Raw genomic sequence first — 6,000 nt, forward strand, 5'->3', positions numbered from 1 at the left:
TATTAACTTAATGTCATAAATTACTAAACTTTTCATAAATTAAAGCTAAAAGTTTTTGGGACTTAAATCCCGCATCCGCAGTTAGATTTGGAGAAAACTCTGTAAATTGTGTCTCTTAGTAAGACTCTTCCTCGTATGTGAAGTTAGCTAAGAAATAATGAAACATCTATACTTGTATTTTTGCAGCGGTTTTTGCTCAAAAATACTTTTTGGAAAGTTTTTACATTTAATGCATTGACTTTAATATTAGTTACCAAAACTTCAAAATTAATTATAGGTAAGATTAAAAAAATAAGGAAATCTTTCTACCTCATTCAAACATAAATATTTGATTCCCTTTCATTTTTTATTTGAATTTATATTTAAATTATTTTGAATTATTCTATAATACAATGGTTCAGAGTCATACAATAAAAGAGACCAAAATATTTCCGAATATAAATGAGAGTAAAATGCTTGATTTATCAGGCATTCAAACTTTAAAAACTTTTATTTGGTTTATTTCAGTTCTTTATTTTAAAGATTTTTAAAAGGTTAAATATAAAAAATATTTAAAACTTTTTAAAAGTTTAATATGATAAATATTATACCGTAGATACAAAATAAATATTCAAAATTAAGATGATATAGTGTGAGTTAAAATATCTCGAGACGAAGTTATATAGCGGGACGAGTTTTATTGATATTTATATAAATTAAAAAAAATATCATTAATTCGGTGTTACAGGGTAACACATCATTTCATTATTTTGTTAACATTGTCGGTATCAAAGAATAGACATATCTACTTAAATTGATTAAATAAATATTATGTAAAAAATAAATTATATTGGGATATTATATAGTTTATTTAAAAATTATTATATAATTATAACATATTTAATCAACAAATACAACTTATAGTTTAAATATTTTAATTATAAATAATTTTGTCCCGCGGTGTACCGCGGGTCCTAATCTAGTTATAGAATAGAATGCTAAGTTGTTTATTCATATGGTAAAGTGTGGTATTTATACATGTACAAGTTGCCTAATATGATATAGTCGTATCTTAGAGAATATATTGATACATATCCTAATACCCTCCTCACGTTGGTAAGTCGTAATTGCGAATATCCAAGGTGGACAAAAGATAATCAAACACCGGTCGAGGTAAGGACTTGGTAAGAATATCAGCAACTTGGTCATGTGTAGAAATGTGTTCGGTAGAAATCAACTTGGCTTGAACAACATCACGAACCTGGTGACAGTCCCGTTCAATGTGCTTGGTCCACTCATGGAAGACAGGATTGGCAGCAATGTGAATAGCCGCCTGACTGTCACAAAATAAAGGAATAGGATGTTTGTGGTCCACGCCAAGAGTCGTCAGCAGAGACTTCAGCCATTTGATCTCTTTAAGAGCAAAAGCCATAGAACGATATTCAGCTTCGGCTGAGGACAAGGAGACAATATCTTGTTTCTTGGTCCGCCAAGAGATAGGAGAATCACCGAGGTACATAATATAAGCCGACAGAGACCGGCGGGTACGTGGACAGGCACTATGATCAGCGTCGCAATAAGCGGTGAGAGACAAAAGACTAGCAGACCGGAGAAAGATTCCTTGTTGAGAGGAACCTTTAAGATAGCTAACGAGACGGAGAGCAGCCTCCCAATGAGAAACAAGAGGGTCTTTCATGAATTGTGATAAAATATGAACAGCGTAGCAAAGATCCGGTCTAGTAATAGTGAGATAGATAAAGCGACCAACAAGGCGTCGATACTGTTCTGGATTGTCAAATACCGAACCTTTAACCGTACCAAGTTTGAGATTGAGCTCCATAGGCATAGCAGAAGGTTTGTAGGCAAGCATACCAGCTTCCTTAATAATGTCCAGCGCATATTTGCGTTGGGAGAGACATAACCCATCCTGACCACGCGAAACCTTGATTCCCAGAAAATATTTTAACTTGCCGAGGTCCTTCATGTGGAAACACTTGTGAAGCTGATCTTTAAAACGATTGATAGCAGCAAGTTCATTACCGGAAACAATGAAGTCATCAACGTAGACGAGAAAACAAGGAGTAATCTTCGTAGCTTTGAGTAAAACCAATGTTGCGGAAAGCGGAAGACAACTTCTCAAACCAACAGCGAGGAGCTTGTTTAAGACCTTATAATGACTTGCGAAGGCGACAAACCTTGGTCATGTCAGAACATTTAAAACCAGGAGGCAACTTCATGTAAACTTCCTCCTCAAGATCACCATGAAAATAATCGGATGAGGGATATAACACCTTACCAGAGACCAAGTTCAAGGATTGAGAAGTGGGGAGACCAGGGAAGAGAACGTGAGAAGAAGAGTGTATTGGGGGTACAACATAATCCTTGAGTAAGATAGAAGGCTTTTTAACCCGATGACCTTTACCAAGTAATTCAAGAAGATCAGGTGATGAGGAACTAGAGTCAGCAGGGGTGGAGACAGGTTCAACTAGCAAAATCAGAGCACGAAGCGGACTAGAAGACGATGGAGAGACCGGAGGAGAGACCTCGTCTCTTCCGGAGGCAGGATTTGACTCCAGAGAAGAAATGGCAGGTGGAGAAACCAGTACCGGTAACGGACTAATCAGTTCAGGGGAAAGAGCAACATCAACCAGAAGTTGTGATGGAACCGAAACGATAGAAGGTGGAGCCACATGAGCAAACCAATCATCTTCTTCGACATGAAAAGGTGGAGATGGTAAGTGTGGAGTAGAAGGATCGGGCGTAGCGAAAGGAAAGACATCATCTTGAAATCGGACATCCCGACTCGTGAATATCCTACCAGTATCAAGATCATAAACACGCCAGGCTTTCTTCCCATAAAGGAAACCAAGAAAGACACATTTGTGGCTGCGAGACTTGAACTTATCTCTATCGCGATGACGAATGTGTGCATAACACAAACAGCCAAATGTACGGAGCATATCATAGGAGGTTTGTGTACCAAACAAGATTTCATATGGTGTCTTGCCATTCAAAACCAATGATGGTGTCCGATTGATGAGGTGAGTGGCCGGGAGAATGCTTTCCCCCCCAAAACTTAACAGGAAGATTGCCTTGAAAAAGACAAGCACAAGCCACAATTAAAATGTGACGATGTTTACGCTCAGCCTGACCACTTTGTTGAGGAGTATCTACACACGATGTTTGGTGAAGAATGCTGTGTTCTTGAAAGTAAGAAGTAAGACACATAAATTCAGCACCATTTTCACTGCGGACAACACGAACATAGGTTTACCAAATTGACGTTCCGTCATGGCACAAAAATTTCGTATAAGGTGAGAGACCTCCGACTTTTTCGGACATAAGATATGTCCAAACGGAGTGTGAGTAATCGTCAACAAGTGTGAGAAAATAAACGGCACCAGTGGTAGATGGAGTACGATATGGACCCCAGACATAGCAATGAACCAAAGAAAAACATTCCATTGTTTTATTGATACTAATAGGAAAAGAATCACGTGTTTGTTTAGCACGAAAAAAAATTTCACAACTTGCAATATTGCCAACATCATGTTGAGATTGTCTACAATCCGGTAAAGAAAGCAAAACACTAGCAGAAAGATGTTCTAATCTTTGATGCCACAAGGCTCCAGACGACGCTTGAGCCGACGAAGTTGTGTGGACCCAAGCAGCAAGAACACCCGTAAAGTAATACACTCCCTTACGTTCTTCCCCCGCCCCAATCAAAGTCCTCGAAAAAAAAGGTCATGTAAGAAACACAAAGTGTTAGTGAATATCGCAATAGAACCCGTTTGTTTAAGCAGTTTCGAGACAGAGATCAAGGTGCAATCAAAATCAGGAACATAGAGAACATCGCGCAGTTTATAAGTTGAGTTGAGAGGAAGAACGCCTTGTCTGGTTGCGCGAGACGCAGTACCATCGGGCTTGGTGACAGCAGAGGGAATAATATCAATCACGTCATGTAAAATAGAACAATCTCCTGTCATATGATGCGAAGCACCATTATCAAGTATCACATCAGTTAGATAAGTTTTACCCGATAACCGTTCAGAAGACACATTAGGACGTTGAGCTTGAAGAAGGGAGATCAGTTGAGAAATCTGATCGGTACTAGTGACAGAGGAAGAAGCAGCTTGCACACTGTTAACACGTCTACGACCATGAACAGTACCTCTGTTCGAGCGTCCGCCACGTTGAGAAGCTTTGTTGTCGAACCGCGAGTCTCATGTCTCAGGAGTAGAGCGAGGAATACTCTTTTTCTCATAATACCAGTCCGGAAAGCCGTGAAGCAGGAAGCATTCACTAACATCATGATCCTGGTGGCGGCAATGTGTGCACACATGATCAAGAGGTTTAGGAGCCGTGACCGTAGCGACCTTCGATGGTTGTTCAGCGTGAACCGAAAAACCAATCGCCTCTGGTTTTGTTGTTTCTTTGTGACGTGCCACATCTAGGTTTTGTTCTTCACAGATCACCCTCGAATAAACTTGGTTAAGAGAGGGTAAAGGATCCTCATCGGTTATTTTGGAGCAGATGTGAGAGAAACTTGGTTAAGAAATTGATGAATTTGATCATCCTCACGTTCTTTGGCTGCATCAGGCGCAGCTTCACAACGACAAATTTCTACTGGATCTGTAATTCTGGAGTTCCTCCCATAGCTTGGAGAGACGACCATAGTAGTCAAGAACAAGTTGACCATCTTGTTTACACAAAGCGATCTCATCCTTGAGAACCTGCTTGCGGACTCCGTTCCCAACAGAGAACCAAACACGAAGACTCTCCCACAGTGTTGAAGCTTCGGAGATGAAAGAAACAGTGGAACGAATGTGAGGATCGATGGACGTACAGATCCAACCAACGATCATGGAATTCGCCGCGAGCCACTGAGCAACCTCGGGATTCGCAGCTGGCTTAGGAGTCGAGCCATCAAAGAACCCAAGTTTCTGCTTCGCCTGTAGAGATTTGCGAAGTTCGGTGGCCCATTCAGGATAGTTATCTTCCTTCAAGACCACCAAGGAGATGAGAGAACCAGGGTTGTCGGAGCTGCCGAGCGAGTAGGGGTTAGTTACCGTGGTTGACACGGAAAGTTGATTTGCGGTAGAAGAGTCCATGTTTCCCGACATCGGAAGAGTGGTGGAAGAAAATAAAATATAGAAAATGATAGAAGAAAGCGGCGGTCACAAACAAAGTGACGGCGGCGAGGAGAGAAAAAAAACTAGGTCAGAATCTGCTGCTCTGATACCATTAAATATTATAGAATATAATGTTAAGTTGTTTATTCATATGGTAAAGTGTGGTATTTATACATGTACAAGTTGCCTAATACAATATAGTCGTATCTTAGAGAATATATTGATACATATCCTAATAAATAACAACAAATTTCTCACAAGACAACTGGACTAGTCTTGGTCCCCTTATTGACATCGCTAGTCTTCTCGGACCATATATGGTGGGGTTGCCCTTGAATGTAGTGGTCAGAGATGCTTGGAGGGGTAGAGATTGGCGTTTCTCTTCATTCCGGAGCAGAAATCCCATCATCACCCTCATAAAAGGTGTTTTACCTAGTCTAGAGAGTATTATTGATTCACAAGAGGACGATTGTTATCTGTGGAAATTGGATAATCATGCACCTTAAAACACTTTGTCTAAGACTTGGCTTGCTCTTCACGCTGCATCTGTCATGGTCCCTTGGCACAAATCGGTCTGGTTCAAAGGTCACATTCCGAAACATGCTTTCATTGCTTGGGTTGCTACTTGGAACAGACTGCACACAAGGGACAGACTAACGAGATTGGTTGTCAGTCCCTCCTAATAGTGTTCTTTGCTCTGCTCAGAAAGAGACTGGGGATCATTTGTTTTTTAAGTGTACTTTCAGTAGTGAAATCTGGAATTACTTCACTCGGAGAGCAGCTCAAAGGCCACCAACCGAGTTTTCTGCCTGTCTCATATGGTTACAGACAGCCTCTAGAAGTAAAAGTATCTCTCTCATTCTCCATCTCATTCATCAAGTCTCCATCT

The sequence above is a fragment of the Camelina sativa genome, chromosome 20 (genome assembly GCF_030686135.1).
Source record: "Camelina sativa cultivar CO46 ecotype springtype chromosome 20, ASM3068613v1".
NCBI classification, from domain to species: domain Eukaryota; kingdom Viridiplantae; phylum Streptophyta; class Magnoliopsida; order Brassicales; family Brassicaceae; genus Camelina; species Camelina sativa.